At 32.1% G+C, this 18,289-nt stretch overlaps 1 long non-coding RNA gene across 1 annotated transcript; it reads right to left on the bottom strand.

Moving 5' to 3' along the window:
* Window positions 1-3,161: 3,161 nt before the first annotated feature.
* On the bottom strand, window positions 3,162-6,532 carry LOC113094525 (uncharacterized). The gene is made up of 3 exons (XR_003288111.1): window positions 6,473-6,532; window positions 5,998-6,108; window positions 3,162-4,013 (listed from the first exon to the last, which is right to left on the bottom strand). It is a non-coding gene; the product is annotated as an uncharacterized LOC113094525 (long non-coding RNA).
* Window positions 6,533-18,289: the final 11,757 nt, after the last annotated feature.

Below are 18,289 nucleotides of genomic sequence, written 5' to 3'. Positions count from 1 at the left end.
TTTTCAAATAATAATAATAGTAATAAAAAGTAGTAATATAATTAGAGTCAGCCAGCTGTCAACAGTTCAAGGGCAGAGGTAATGCCTCTTATAATTAACTATATATATATATATATATATATATATATATATATATATATATATATATATATATATATATATATATATATATATATATATATATATATATATATGTGTATAATTATTATAATTTTTTTTACATTTATTTGACATTTTCTTGGCTTAACCCCAATACACTTCTCAACGTATGAATGCAATCAAAACCCATTCCTGAGAAGGTCCTATCGGTGATGATAATTTGATCAGACAGATAGACAGATGGATGGATGGATGGATAGATGGAAAGATAGATAGAACAGATAGATGGAATAGTGCTAATGTTGATCTGAACACTTAGGTCCCCTGTTAAACGGTAAACTGCGACATCTCTTTGGTTGCTTTGACATTTCTTGCCAATTTCATGTTAACTTTGAAAATATTCAATTGGCTAAATTTCTAAATCAATGTTACAATCAACATATATTGTAACATTATATTATCACCCTTGCCATAGCATTCAGAGATGGTGAGAATGTGAAATATTGTTAAATGTAAGGTCAGCCGATCAGGCGTCACACTTCACCATCTAACAGGGGACCAGTGTGCTTTAGTCTAGAGAAATCACCACTACATGCACAGATCTGTTGCTGTGTACGTTTAGCATGTACAGTTTAGTCTGTGTGGAATTGTTTTTTTATTATTTGACTTTTTTCTGTTCAACACAAACAAAAATGACCCTCATTGGCCGATAAGAAACATCAAAGGAGGATTCGCTGTAGAGTGTCTGACAAAATGAATGTCTTGTAATGTATAATCTACGCTCAGCACCGTTGAGTGTTCCCACGATCATTAAATCGAAACATGTACGCGTATTTAAAAGCATTTTTAATACCCCGCATTTTGAGAGTGACTCCCTGATGCTCGCAAGTTAGGCTTGATAACATATCTAGACTGTTATTAGTATGTAGGCTATAACAGGTTTTGTAGTTGTCTATAGATCTGTTATCTTTCTCTGTTTGAACTTTGAATATATAGAGAGCACTTATTGTTTCTACTCAATACAACTATTATGTTATTTGTTATGTGTTTATTTGTATGTTCAGTTTGTGAAAAGGAGTTCACTTTCAGTCAGTCGATCTCAACATCCCATCGGTGATGACTGACAAATTGTGATCCCACTTCTAGAAGCTCATAATTCATGTACGGTTCCAATGTCTAAAGAGACTCAGATAAAATCATGCAGGAGAGAATCCAGTCAGTTGAACAAAACCTTTTACAGAGCTTGAGTGTTGTTGTTTTTACTGCATATGATAATTCATACTCAGAAAGTAGAACTGAAATTATATTGATTACAAGATGATTTTTCCAGTCAAATATTTTTAGACCAGAAGTTGGTCATTAAGATTCTTTTTTTTTTATCTGTAAAAATCTTGTTTTGTGGCTTGAGTTAAGTGTTGGCATTAATGCTAATCAAACAATAAAAGGCGAGAAGAAAAATAATTACATTAATTTCTCAAGTAAAGCATTATTAGTTTGTTTAATTTACATCAACAAAACAAATTTATGGGTTAAAAAGAGCAGAAATAGCTCTTTAAGGTAACAATTGCATGTCAATACTTCTGTCAGTAAAGAGTGCATGTGTTTGATAAAATGAGTTTGGTCCCCAGTTAGATGGTGACGTGTGACGCCTGTTAGACTGAATCACCTCTTCTTACATCACAGACACATTAACATTATATGTTAAGTTAAGAAACAACATTATATGTTAACTTAAGAAACAACATTATATGTTAACTTAAGAAACAACATTATATGTTAACTTAAACAACATTATATGTTAACTTAAGAAACAACATTATATGTTAACTTAAGAAACAACATTATATGTTAACTTAAACAACATTATATGTTAGCTTGCTGCATTGAAAAATTTCAATTGAGTTCAGTAAAACACCTTTTAACTATGCCACTTTAGCTGTTAACACTGACATTTTTCAGAGGCTCCATTTTTTTGTAGGGTATTATCAGAATTGCCATTATATTCAGGAATAAATAAATAAATAAATGTAATTTGTTAAATGTAAAGGCAACCAAACAGATCACGTCATACTTCACCATCTAACTGGGGACCGATTTGATCTTGGAGGCCAATTTGTGCATTTTTTTAATGGATGGATGGATGGATGGATGGATGGATGGATGGATGGATGGATGGATGGATGGATGGATGGATGGATGGATGGATGGATGGATAGATAGATAGATAGATAGATAGATAGATAGATAGATAGATAGATAGATAGATAGATAGATAGATAGATAGATAGATAGATAGAACAGATAGATGGAATAGTGCTAATGTTGATCTGAACACTTGGGTCCCCTGTTAAACGGTAAACTGCGACATCTCTTTGGTTGCTTTGACATTTCTTGCCAATTTCATGTTAACTTTGAAAATATTCAATTGGCTAAATTTCTAAATCAATGTTACAATCAACATATATTGTAACATTATATTATCATCCTTGCCATAGCATTCAGAGATGGTGAGAATGTGAATTATTGTTAAATGTAAGGTCAGCCGATCAGGCGTCACACTTCACCATCTAACAGGGGACCAGTGTGCTTTTTATTTTTTTATTTACTGCATTAAAATCTTCAGTTGGCTCCAGTAAATTAAATGAACTGAATGTCTTTTAACATTTGCACATTTGTAGAACCAACTGAAAATTCTCAATGCAACAATCAATAAATAATTTTGAGTTTTGACCTCCACATGTGTATTAGTGTCAGGTGTTGTATGGAGAGCTACAATAAAATACTTTAAGCATTGGCACTTTAGTCGATTAACACACTGACATTTTTCAGAGCAGCACTTGATCTATGGGCTCCATTTTTAATACCAACATTGCCATTACATTCAGAAATAGGCAGAATATTCTAAACATTCATGTGAAATGTAAATATAAATCTATATATATATATTGACTTCCTGCATTGAAAAGGATATTGTGAAAAAACAAAACAGCATTTTGAATTAAATCAAGTCAAACTTTATTCTCATAATCACTCTAAAAATAGCTCTCAGGGTTTATGAGCTCAGTACTGTTGACCCAAACTTCTCTTAACTGAAATTATTCTGTTGAGCACAAAGTATTTAACTGTTTTCCAGTCTCTTCCATTATCCTTTAGAATCCTGTTTGCATTTATGCATCTTTCACAGTCCACTTTTCCAGGAACCTTCATTTCCTCAAAGTAGATCTTGAAACAGTGTTCCATGACTTTCCTCTCTGTTTCTGACCAGGGCTTTCTGGCTCTTGCTATTTAACAAAATTAAAAGATAAAAAATATATATAGTGAATAAATATATGAATGAATGAAAAAAATGTAATGTCAGTAATACATACTTTACAAAGTTGAAAACATGAAAAGACAATGATCTTCAGCTCTTCAGTATTGTTTATGGTGAATGGATCATACCGTTTTGATTTAATGGCACTAGTGATTTACTGATGTGTCCAAGACTGAAGTCTGAAGTCTGTTCTGAGATGGCTGCCCTTATTTCAGAAAGATCATCATTTGTGTCACTATTTCCTGAAACCACATGGACATTGCTGTAGCTGTTTGTGGTTCATATTTGATAAGACCAGTGATCAAAACCTGTAAATTCACACCAGTATTTATATCTAATCATTTTAATGCTTATTGTAAACTCTACAATAAGTCTTTAAACATAGTTTTGACTTCCTGAAGGCATTCCTCAATAGTAGGACGCTCTTCCACTGATTTGCTCAGCATTCTGCTTAAGATATTTTTTTGTCTTTTATCCCATTGAAGACTGAAGTTACTCGTTCTGACATGTAGAGACAGACCAAGTGGATTCTTGGTGTAGGGTGTAGTTGTCTGATGAGGGTGTTGCCCATCCGTCTGTAATGGACCAAGCATCCTGCTACCTGTAATATAGAAGATTCATTTATAACAATGTCTAGTAATGGCCACCTGACTAAGCTGTACAGAATTAATAATGATATTGTTATGAACGCTGAAAGTGACATGCAGAACATTTCAACAAGTGCTCTTTTTTGTAAAACTGATTTTAAATTAATGCTTTAATTAATTATTTTAATCATATTTGTTACAGACTAAAATTTTATTATTGCATACATTAAACTTTTTGACTTGCATCCCCTTTTATACTCAAACCCAGACCCAAATTAAAAGATGTAATTCATGTAATAACACACTAGTAATTCATGATTAACCTAACATTTTAAGGATCCAGAATTGTGCATTAGTTAAGAATAAACAAACCAGTAATTAATTATTAACTTTTTCACAATTATTGAGTGGCACTTACTAAGTGATATTCAAGTTTATTGACCAGAATAAGCCAATAATTATTGATTAACTAATGCATTATTCTGGATTACTAATGCATTATTCCCTTAAAATAAAGTGTTTTTTGTTAAGTGTAAAGTTTCACTTTACCTTAAGTCAGGTCAAGTCAATTTCTATTTATAGAGCACAACATTAACACAACCATCATTGATCCAACGTGCTTTACAAGAAAAGGTTACTTTAAAAGCGACAGAGATCAAAAATTAAAATAAAAAATATGTATATATACACATTTAAAAAAAATTAAAAACATACATCAAAAGAACCGTACACCGCATCACTCAAATGCAAGGGTGTAAAAATGAGTCTTTAAGTTTGATTTAAAAACACTGAGCGATGGACAGGACACATTAGCTAACAATGAGAAATACATTTGTTTAAATATTTAAGCTTTGTTAACATTAAAAAAAATACAACTGTTTATTTTTTTTTCATGTTAGCTCAACTACATTAAATAATATTTATTAATACATTATTAAAATCAAACATTGTATTTGTTAATGATGAAAGTAATGTTTACTAACATTAATAAACACTTTAAAAGTGATTTTCATGTTAACTAGTGTTAACCAATGACATCTTATGGGAAAGTGCTACTATTTTATGAAATATAGTAAAGACCATACCAATGCGGATGGTTTTTTCTTCACTTTGATCAATAATCTCTATTGTGTTGTAGTGCTATCTGCCCTGTTCACGCTCTCTCTCTCTCTCCCACAAACATTCACACCTCTCACAGGATCAACACCTGACCAGTGAGTCTGGGATCAGGAAGACTGGTTTAATGTTTTTAAAAGAAGACTTTTCTGCTAATCAAGGCTGCATTTACCTGATCAGAAATATTGTAAAATGAATTTAAAATTGTGAAATAGTATTACAATTTGAAATAACTGTTTTCTTATCGAATGTTCTTTAAACTGTAATGTATTTCTGTGATGTGCAGCTGTATTTTCAGCATCATTACTCTAGTCTTCAGTGTCAAATGATCTTCAGAAATAATTTGAATTAGCAGAATTGATGTTCTTTTATGATCAATTATTATTGGTTCTCAATCAATAATAAGGATTCTTATATTATCAGTGTTGAAAGCATCTTTTCCGTCTTCATAGTTTTGTGGAAACTGTGATATATAGTACTTATTATAGTACTATATTATTTATAGTACTTATATTATTTAATGAAAATAAAGTTCAAAATTATAGCATTTATTTAAAATAAACTGAATAGACCTATATAGAGATATCTACTGTTACTTTACTGTTACTTTAAACTGTGATAATATATCATTATTATATAGTTTTCACTGTACTTTTTATTATTAAATAAATGAAGACTTGGTGAGCAGAATATTCTTTTAAAGACATTTAAAAAATCGTACTGATCCCAAACTGATTTAACATTGTTTGTAACAAGTTTGCCAGGTTAATTCCATTATTTTACATTAAAACTCAAAGGAAGTTTGACTACTACAAATAAATAACAATTCATGAAATAACTCTGAAATATGAGCTAAAGTTATTGAAATAGAAATGTACAAACCTGTCTCCATGAGCTGTCAGGATCTCCACAGTCGAACATCATTTCTTCTCCTGTAGTGATGTTTGTGGTCACAAATGCACACAAATCTGCTCTTTTCTGTTCATCAACAATCTGTTGGTCACAAACACATACACACGCACATATTAGCTTTAGAGAATACATACATTTATGATATAAGTTTAATATGTGTCCCAGTTGATTTGAGTTCCAATGATTATCAATATTTAATATTTTATCATGTATGATTATCAGTACATTACAATCTTTATAACAGTGCATCAAAATTAAAATACACTAAATATTCAAGCCACTGATCATCTATAATTTCTGTTGTTATTTTTTCACACTGCACACTATGAACTAGTAATAACATTGCACAGTACACTTCTTGAAATTCATAAGCTACTACGCCAAGTATTTAATTAATATTTGCAGTCATACATTATTGGAGACAGAGTCTTAAATGATAACTTACCTTTCTCTTGACTCTTGACTGAAATATGTCTTTATCTTTCCCAGATGCGATGAATTTCAAAGCTTCCTTTTCAGGACAGACTCTTCTGGGTCTCATTTTCCTGTGAAATATTCAAGATCTTTTTAGGGTAGGCTACACTGCATTTGCCAAAATGAAAAACAATATTTAGAAACAACCACAAAAAATCTATCAACAAATGAACAAATATATACAGTAAATAGAGATTAAACAGCACTAACATTTACTAAGAGACTACATACAAATTTTAACAGTCTGCATGCATTTTTGACACATTTATTTTTTAAGTCTACCATTTACATGTTATCAGAATCTAAATTCAGAATGAATAACTTACCTTTTCGGTGTTGAATGGAAAAAAGAGATGAGATGGCCTTAGTAGGCTTTGTTGTATGTGGTCCCTTGTAGGCAATGTAGGAATCTCAAAAAGCAGTTTGTCCTTTAAGGTTTTGGAATTTTATTTCACAAAAAACTAAAAAATTCAATGTAGATTCTGTCAGGAAAACAGTATATATACAACCCAACCCAGATATCTGGAGCGTGATTGGATGAGACTCAGTTAGCCCGGATACTGTTGGTACTGTTGTTGTGAAGGGCAGGTGATAATGTGGAGACATTAGTGTTATTAGCATAAGAAGAGAGCACAATCAGTTTACCAGACGCTGCTGGGGGAACTGGGGGATGTGGGGATTCTTTAAAACAAGTCACTTTGACTGGGATTGGTTTGCTTTTAGATTATGTAGCTTGAAAAATAATCAGGGAATTTTTTTTTTTTTTTTACACTCAAGGGCATTTAGTGCTAGAAAGATTATAAAAGTATTAAAAACTATTTGTGTTGTATTCAAAGTCTTCTGAAGTCATACAATAAGTTTGTGAAAAGTTTCAACATTAAGGTATTAATAACTGAAAATGATTCCACTCAATAAACACAGTCATCATAAAATACAGCTGAATTGAGTTTGAGATAAAAGACATCAAAACTGACGTAATAAATGTCCCTGTCCACAGCGTCTGTTGATGCAAAGGTATCTCAATGAAACCAGTGAAATACCCTGCACATGGAAAAACTGCACTAAATGGACAAACTCAATATTTACGCCAAGGACTCCTGACCAAGAGTCAAGGATTGAGAAAGTGTAAAAGACGGTTTCCAATGAGACTGTGAATTGTGACGCCTGTTTGGTTGCCTTTACATTTATCAATATTTCATATTCTGTTTATCTATGAAACAACAATGTTGATAATAACACTAAAACCATTCTTGCCATCAGAAATAGTTAAACTTAAGTAAAAACATAAGACATAGAGTGACTCGTCAGGTCGAGATGCAATGCATAAGAGAATGGCCAGCACGCTGATGACTGGTCATACAGAAGCTGATCATACAGATGACCGGCCATACAGACCGCATCATACAGACAGTGATCATATCCTGATGTAACCCATCGCTCTCCAGCTGGAGGAAGTGCTGCTTTATAATCACAGAACATTCACTCACTATTAAAATGATTCTGGCTGCTAGAAAGGAGAACATATCCTACAACATGAGTAAGTTCTACATTTTCTAATCACTTATTCTACAAATGTTGCAACTATGTTTAAACATGTTTAACAAAACTCTTTACTTTTTTCTTTTAAGAAAAGTCAAGTCAACAGTTCACACTGTTCACTCTAAACAAGAATTTCACTTCATCAGAAAGTTCAGTCCTCAAAAAAAGGTATGTTGCTACTCAATATATTTTGAATATAAAATGTTCTGAGTACAAAAATATATACTCCCAAAAATGGAATTGCCACAATCAACAAGAATAATAGATGTCAATCTCATTTCAAGACAAGTAAACCTCTTAGTGTTAGTGTGTATTCATCTGAATATCTTTCAGTTTCAGGGACCAGCTTTAACGTTTAAACTGTGAGTTTTGGCTGTCCATGTTAAAGACTGGAAATGTAACAATAAAATAAACATCCTATAAACACATTATGGAACCTCCAAAGATTTGAGCCATAATTAATAATTTGTATTGTATATTTTCTATCAGCTGCATGCAGAATCTGGATTGTTGGGACAGCTACATTCGACGTGGTGGAAAGCAAGCAAGGGAAACCATGGGCACCAATCTCTGTGTGTCCTCCCAGGTCCAGTGTTTGGGGTGACCTCCTTCCTTTCTTCCAAGAGTGTCTTAAAGAAAGAACTGAACAAATGAAGATTATGCTTTCTTCAATCGACCAGAGGCACCACTGGAGGAAAGGTGGACAGAGTCAGGAAGTGTGTGAACAATGTGATGGCCAAGTTTGTTCTCTGTGTTAATGGAGCATTGTCCATCATCCACACATAGTGTTTGACAAACCTGAGCTATATTTAAATGATGAGGTTCATTTAAGCCCTAAGGGAAATGATATATATTGTTTTACTTATATTATCCAGTGTTTGAGAGACCACAGACCATAAGCCTGATGCCGGATTGGTGCATGTTATGGGAAAGGTCTCCTGTATTTTTAAAAAGTACCCAGCAGTGTGTTCAACAAATGCCTGACTTAATAAAAGTATTCCCCGGACTTACTGCTTTGATCTTATTTTATTTATCTAGCATTTAAAAATAAAATAATATACAATGCCTAAAATATAAACAGCTTCTTTGTTAAAATTTAAATTTAATAATAATAAATTAATATCTGGTATAATTAAATACTATTTGTATCATTTCATTTATAAAATACACTTAAATAGACCTGCTTTCTTTTCTGGGCTTTGCTTGTATGTCCAGATATCTGCTTGCTGTGAGAGGCCAGGTGATAATGTGGAGGCATTAGTGTTATTAGCATATGAAGAGAGGAGACCATCAGTTTACCAGACACTGCTGGGGGAACTGGGGGATGTGGGGATTCTTTAAAACAAGTCACTTTGATTCAGATTGATCTGCTTTAAGATTATGTAGCTTGAAAAATAATCACATTTTATTTTACTTTTTTATAATGCACTAGCCAGGAAAGACCATCATACACATTGTAGATACTTATATATATATATATATATATATATATATATATATATATATATATATATATATATATATATATATATATATATATATATGTATGATTCAATGTTTAGGTCTCCATTTTGTTCACTACTGCATGGTCATTTCTACACAGACTAAACTGTAAATGCTAAACTTACACAGCAACAGGTCTGAACCTGAACTGTACTACTAACGTAAAAAGGTTAAGAACACCACATTTAAAGTCTTTTAAATCATTGATGCAACTTATAAAAATTACATTTTCTGAATGAGGAATTGTTTTATTTTTTTGTGTGGCTTAACGTCGGGTTTTGAGTAGACTTTTCTATTGAAATTATTAATTTTAAGTTTACTCCGTGACGTCACGTTGTTGTTCTAATCGACGCTCAGAAGAATCCATTCAACACGGCGGGTAATCACAAGCGACTGGAGCAAACTTATGGAACAACTTGTAAGTACATCAAAACAATTGTGAATATTTCTTATTTGAATATCAGGATAAAGGGATGTTTTTATTTTTTGGAAATGCTGTTTTTACACAGCGCCCAAGCGCTTTTGAATGTGCATTGATCTGGATTCTATTTTAGCATCACTGCTACAGTATGATGTTAACGTCTAAGAAGGACACTAATCTTAACGTTAGCTGGCATTTCGTCACTAAACGATTTGAATGTCACTGGTGTTAACTGTGATGTTCAGGACTGTGTTTCTCAAAAGCATTATGAGCAAGTCGATTGTTGAGACCATTTGGTGTCAAATGTTTCTACACTCATCTTAGCCATACAGTGCTTTTTTGGGGAAATGCCCTGATAAACGTGTGTTTGTTTGTTTTTTTGGTCTGTTTTTAAACAACTAGCTTCTAAGAGTACTAATGCAAAATTAGGTTTAAGCTTATACACAGACATGAATATTGTAATACATTAAAATTACAAAAGAAATGTACAAACTTGTAGTAAACCTTTACAAATCTTTCTTAAACTGCAGGCTGAGCTGGATGCTGAATATAACAGAGTGAGCCTCAACACTTCAGGCAACTTCTGTTGAGCTGAAGAGCAAACCTAACTTAACAGGACACAGACTTGGCTTTCTCTTTTCCAATGTCGGTTAAACACTTTACGTTTTTGTGGTTTTCTAGGTTTCACCATATCAGAGACCTGCAGGATTTCACAGACATTCATCACATTCTAAACGTCTGATCTTCATGTGAAGGCAAATCACAAACACTAACTGCCTTTATCACCGTTTTTTTATTATTATAGTTTTTTTTTACATGATGTCAACATGAAAGGAGCCCTTCATGCTTTCCCAGTGTACATGTGTGAGAATAAATGTTCTTTAGGACATAAAATGTAAGAATTAACTGCCATAATAGATCTGAAATAAGAGTGGTAGAACTATGACGTTAGAGCTGCGGGTTGCTTTGAGATTTTCATATGGTTTTTTTTAATGGAGTTTTTCAATTTATGAATAAAATAGTGCCTGTGGTAAACATAACTTGACGATGCTTCTTTTTATTTTCTACAGTGTAAACTCCACACACTCACAGCCTAAAACTTTCTTATTTAAATTAAAATTAAATTAAAAATTAAATTTATGCATTTAGCAGACGCTTTTATCCAAAGCGACTTACAGTGCATTCAGGCTATCAATTTTTCAATCAAACCCCCAAACTAGCGCTTTCTTGCTTATTTTTATTATTTTTTGCTTATTTAGCTATTTATTAAAAACATCGTTTTTCAAAAATGAACATAACTGCTTCAATATTTGTGTCTGATGTTGTCTACACTGGATGTGACACGATCCCCATCAGTGAACTGATGCTCGTTCTGTTTATGATCAAATTTACTGACACTACGTTCAGATGATGTGACACTGTAGTGTGATGTCATCAGGTATAGACACACTTTCAGCTCAGCGGGGCACGGCACAACTCTCACGTTCGGTGTAGACACGGTTAGACAGTGTCTGCTCTATTACAAATAATTTATATTTAAATCAATCAATAAATAACCTAAACCTGTGGCATTACAAGACAGAAAATATAGCCTAGAAAATATATTTCCACTTGCTCTGTCCTCCGTCCATGACACTGTTTCACTACGGAGCTGCAGTTTAATCTGAAATCTGAGTGGATGGTTAGATGCATGATGGGCTAGTATAAAAAACAATAAGGTCTTTCCAGCTTTAAGGTAATTCTGCCTTTATATATATATATATATATATATATAATCTTGTCTCAGTTTTAAATTTGACTGTTAAATTATAAATAATGACATTTTAACTGCTTTTGAGCTACTTCTTTGTCATCTGAATATTGATTTTAAGTAGGGGGAAAATCAATTAAAATTGTAAATCAGATTGTTTTATGAAAAAATTAGTTTTTTGTTTGTTTGTTTTTTAGGCCATATCGCCCAGCTCTAGAACGATCCCATGGTGAATTACTCTTCTGGGTTCTGATGTTAAAGTTCCCCCCACTCTGTTGGCATTACATATTAATGTCTACTTTAGTCTCTGACGATAAAGTTTTCCTCTCTGCGCTTATTCCAGGAGGAATTGAGTGAGACATCACTGACACAAGCCCCTCTCCTGCTGATTGTGTTATCATGGACAATGAAATGTCCTGCAACACTGCAGCTGTGATGAGATGATCTTCCAGTGTTTCACATTCAGAAATACACATAACGTGCGATTTAAAAAAGGCTGAATATTTTTTTGAGTTTTTGATTCTTTTTTTTAGTTAGTATTTGTAATTTAGAAAGTACCAAAATAATTGCTAAATGGAAAACATTATGTATGATAAACAGTTTTAAGTACACTGCACTTAAACATTAAGCAAAAAAAAGAAAGCTTTTTAACTTGAATTGACTAAATTAATTCTTGTAATTATTATAATGTATAAGTAAATAAAAAAATTAGAGTTGCTTAATTATTCTTTTTTTTTTTTTTTTTTTTTAGATAATCGGTGTCCACAAAAAAATTGAGTATTTAGAACTTATGGGTTTTTAGAGTGTAGAAGTGATGTGACTAAACTAAAGCACACTGGTCCCCTGTTAGATGGTCAAGTGTGATGCTGGTTGACTTTACATTTAGCATCTTCACTATCTGTGCATGCAACGCCAGTGCTGATCATAACACTAAAATACCAGTTCAACAAACACTGTAAAAAGATTTTAGGGTAAAAAAAATAAAACCATATCAATACTACTAGTGAACAATCAAAAGTAATTTAAGTAATTTTTAGTAATATAAGTAATATACTAATATACATTATAGTCAAAATTGTGTATAAAGACAGATAACATGTGTAACTCATATGTCATTATTACATTCAGAAATAATGTAAAAAATGGCTAAATAGAATTAAACTTAGTAGGCTTCTCATGGCAAAATCAGCCAAATAGACGTCACAATTCACCATCTAACTGGGGACCAAAGTCATTCTAACTAAATCTCTTCTGTGTGTATTTCCACACTGCTTAAACTCTCAAGCGTTCTCAACCGGTCACATATTGACAGAAAACACTGTTTCTCCACATGCAGGTGCTCCATGGCTTTGAATGAGAAACTTTAGCATCAATATGCAGATTCTATGGCCAAATGTTATTTCCTGATTAAATAATATATTGGGGTACACATACTCATGGACATTTAGTGCTAGAAAGATTATAAAAGTATTAAAAACTATTTGTGTTGTATTCAAAGTCATCTGAAGTCATACAATAAGTTTGTGAAAAGTTTCAACATTGAGGTATTAATTGCTGAAAAAATTCCACTCAATAAACACAGTCATCATAAAATACAGCTGAATTTGAGTTTGAGATAAAAGACATCAAAACTGACGTAATAAATGTCCCTGTCCACAGCGTCTGTTGATGCAAAGGTATCTCAATGAAACCAGAGAAATACCCTGCACATGGAAAAACTGCACTAAATGGACAAACTAAAAATTTACGCCAAGGGTTAACTGTAAACTGACATTAAGAACTTTTACTTACAAACTGTTGTTAAAATTAAATTTAAGATTTTAAGATGAAATGTAAGATTTTTTCAAGCATTTTTTTACAACATCTGCTGAATAGTTAGTAAAATATGCTACTCATGTCAAACACAATTGTTTTTGACAGAAAAAAGTTGTGTTTCATTAAACTCAAAATAATGTTAAATTTGCGTATTAAACGAATAAAAACTATAAACACCGTAGTCCACGATAACCCTTTAAATTTAACAGTATTCGTCAGTAATAGAATTGTTGAGTTTTAAGCTCCAGAATCTTTATAGTGCGTTTGTTATTAGAGAAAGGGCAAATCAGCCAGACATGTGTCGCACATCACCATCTAACTGGGGACTAAAGTCATTTTATCTAACATATTCACTCTTTACTATTAAACGTACTGACCTGCAATTGTTACCTTAAAGAGCTCTTTCTGCTGTTTTTACCCATACAATGTCAAAAGTTTTGTTGGTGAAATCTGAAGTGTAAATTTGGTTCAATGATGTTAAATAATTATTTTCACTTGGACAAAATCAGTTCATTTCACTGTTTCCATGTTTAGGTCACCATTTTGTTCACTACTGCATGGTCAATTCCACACAGACTAAACTGTACATACTAAACATACACAGCAACAGATCTGTGCATGTAGTGGTGATTTCTCTAGACTAAAGCACACTGGTCCCCTGTTAGATGGTGAAGTGTGACGCCTGATCGGCTGACCTTACATTTAACAATATTTCACATTCTCACCATCTCTGAATGCTATGGCAAGGGTGATAATATAATGTTACAATATATGTTGATTGTAACATTGATTTAGAAATTTAGCCAATTGAATATTTTCAAAGTTAACATGAAATTGGCAAGAAATGTCAAAGCAACCAAAGAGATGTCGCAGTTTACCATTTAACAGGGGACCTAAGTGTTCAGATCAACATTAGCACTATTCCATCTATCTGTTCTATCTATCTTTCCATCTATCCATCCATCCATCCATCTGTCTATCTGTCTGATCAAATTATCATCACCGATAGGACCTTCTCAGGAATGGGTTTTGATTGCATTCATAAGTTGAGAAAGTGTATTGGGGTTAAGCCAAGAAAATGTCAAATAAATGTAAAAAAAATTATAATAATTATACATATATATATATATATATATATATATATATATATATATATATATATATATATATATATATATATATTATATATAGTTAATTATAAGAGGCATTACCTCTGCCCTTGAACTGTTGACAGCTGGCTGACTCTAATTATATTACTACTTTTTATTACTATTATTATTATTTGAAAAATAAAGAAACTAAGTACTAACAAACTAACTATAATGACACTTCTCAATGTGTCAGTATTATAAGTACATATACGTATGTTGTGTATGTATACAGTAAAAACTACATTTATTCAGACACCTTGAACATTTCAAACGCTATCACAGTTTATTTGCTATAGTTTAGATAATGGTAATAAAAGATGACAAGAACTCAGAGTTAACCTGTCAGAACAAATTCATCTTGATAATATCAGATAGCACTTAAACAAAAAATGGTCAGGTCTATTGTGAGAATAATTTTTATCAAATTTACTGGTAGTCTACTTTATGAGGAATTTTTGGTTATAATATGTCAGTTTTTCTAAATTATATATTGATTGTTGCATTAAAAAAAGCACACTGGTCCCCTGTTAGATGGTGAAGTGTGACGCCTGATCGGCTGACCTTACATTTAACAATAATTCACATTCTCACCATCTCTGAATGCTATGGCAAGGATGATAATATAATGTTACAATATATGTTGATTGTAACATTGATTTAGAAATTTAGCCAATTGAATATTTTTCAAAGTTAACATGAAATTGGCAAGAAATGTCAAAGCAACCAAAGAGATGTCGCAGTTTACCATTTAACAGGGGACCCAAGTGTTCAGATCAACATTAGCACTATTCCATCTATCTGTTCTATCTATCTATCTGTCTATCTATCTGTATATCTATCTATCTATCTATCTATCTATCTATCTATCTATCTATCTATCTATCCATCCATCCATCCATCCATCCATCCATCCATCCATCCATCCATTAAAAAATGCACAAATTGGCCTCCAAGATCAAATCGGTCCCCAGTTAGATGGTGAAGTATGACGTGATCTGTTTGGTTGCCTTTACATTTAACAAATTACATTTATTTATTTATTTATTCCTGAATATAATGGCAATGCTGATAATACCCTACAAAAAAATGGAGCCTCTGAAAAATGTCAGTGTTAACAGCTAAAGTGGCATAGTTAAAAGGTGTTTTACTGAACTCAATTGAAATTTTTCAATGCAGCAAGCTAACATATAATGTTGTTTAAGTTAACATATAATGTTGTTTCTTAAGTTAACATATAATGTAGTTTCTTAAGTTAACATATAATGTTGTTTCTTAAGTTAACATATAATGTTGTTTCTTAACTTAACATATAATGTTGTTTCTTAACTTAACATATAATGTTGTTTCTTAACTTAACATATAATGTTAATGTGTCTGTGATGTAAGAAGAGGTGATTCAGTCTAACAGGCGTCACACGTCACCATCTAACTGGGGACCAAACTCATTTTATCAAACACATGCACTCTTTACTGACAGAAGTATTGACATGCAATTGTTACCTTAAAGAGCTATTTCTGCTCTTTTTAACCCATAAATTTGTTTTGTTGATGTAAATTAAACAAACTAATAATGCTTTACTTGAGAAATTAATGTAATTATTTTTCTTCTTGCCTTTTATTGTTTGATTAGCATTAATGCCAACACTTAACTCAAGCCACAAAACAAGATTTTTACAGATAAAAAAAAAAGAATCTTAATGACCAACTTCTGGTCTAAAAATATTTGACTGGAAAAATCATCCTGTAATAAATATAATTTCAGTTCTACTTTCTGAGTATGAATTATCATATGCAGTAAAAACAACAACACTCAAGCTGTGTAAAAGGTTTTGTTCAACTGCCTGGATTCTCTCCTGCATGATTTTATCTGAGTCTCTTAGACATTGGAACCGTACATGAATTATGAGCTTCTAGAAGTGGGATCACAATTTGTCAGTCATCACCGATGGGATGTTGAGATCGACTGACTGAAAGTGAACTCCTTTTCACAAACTGAACATACAAATAAACACATAACAAATAACATAATAGTTGTATTGAGTAGAACAATAAGTGCTCTCTATATATTCAAAGTTCAAACAGAGAAAGATAACAGATCTATAGACAACTACAAAACCTGTTATAGCCTACATACTAATAACAGTCTAGATATGTTATCAAGCCTAACTTGCGAGCATCAGGGAGTCACTCTCAAAATGCGGGGTATTAAAATTGCTTTTAAATACGCGTACATGTTTCGATTTAATGATCGGGAACACTCACGGTGCTGAGCGTACATTATACATTACAAGACATTAATTTTGTCAGACACTCTACAACGAATCCTCCTTTGATGTTTCTTATCGGCCAATGAGGGTCATTTTTGTTTGTGTTGAACAGAAAAAAGTCAAATAATAAAAACAATTCCACACAGACTAAACTGTACATACTAAACATACACAGCAACAGATCTGTGCATGTAGTGGTGATTTCTCTAGACTAAAGCACACTGGTCCCCTGTTAGATGGTGAAGTGTGACGCCTGATTGGCTGACCTTACATTTAACAATAATTCACATTCTCACCATCTCTGAATGCTATGGCAAGGATGATAATATAATGTTACAATATATGTTGATTGTAACATTGATTTAGAAATTTAGCCAATTGAATATTTTCAAAGTTAACATGAAATTGGCAAGAAATGTCAAAGCAACCAAAGAGATGTCGCAGTTTACCATTTAACAGGGGACCTAAGTGTTCAGATCAACATTAGCACTATTCATCTATCTGTTCTATCTATCTTTCCATCTATCCATCCATCCATCCATCTATCTATCTGTCTGATCAAATTATCATCACTGATAGGACCTTCTCAGGAATGGGTTTTGATTGCATTCATACGTTAGAAGTGTATTGGGGTTAAGCCAAGAAAATGTCAAATAAATGTAAAAAAAATAATAATAATTTATATATATATATAATATATATATATATATATATATATATTATATATATATATATATATAATATATTATATATAGTTAATTATAAGAGGCATTACCTCTGCCCTTGAACTGTTGACAGCTGGCTGACTCTAATTATATTACTACTTTTTATTACTATTATTATTATTTGAAAAATAAAGAAACTAAGTACTAACAAACTACTATAATGACACTTCTCAATGTATCAGTATTATAAGTACATATACGTATATTGTGTATGTATACAGTAAAAACTACATTTATTCAGACACCTTGAACATTTCAAACGCTATCACAGTTTATTTGCTATAGTTTAGATAATGGTAATAAAAGATGACAAGAACTCAGAGTTAAACCTGTCAGAACAAATTCATCTTGATAATATCAGATAGCACTTAAACAAAAAATGGTCAGGTCTATTGTCAGATAATTTTTATCAAATTTACTGGTAGTCTACTTTATGAGGAATTTTTGGTTATAATATGTCAGTTTTTCAAAAATTATATATTGATTGTTGCATTAAAAAAAAAAGCACACTGGTCCCCTGTTAGATGGTGAAGTGTGACGCCTGATTGGCTGACCTTACATTTAACAATAATTCACATTCTCAATATCTGTGCATGCAATGGCAATGTTGATGATAA

The sequence above is a fragment of the Carassius auratus genome, unplaced genomic scaffold (genome assembly GCF_003368295.1).
Source record: "Carassius auratus strain Wakin unplaced genomic scaffold, ASM336829v1 scaf_tig00215404, whole genome shotgun sequence".
In the NCBI taxonomy this organism is placed as follows: domain Eukaryota; kingdom Metazoa; phylum Chordata; class Actinopteri; order Cypriniformes; family Cyprinidae; genus Carassius; species Carassius auratus.
The sequence above is the reverse complement of the archived record's forward strand: the minus strand, read 5'-3'. Positions and strand labels throughout refer to the sequence as shown.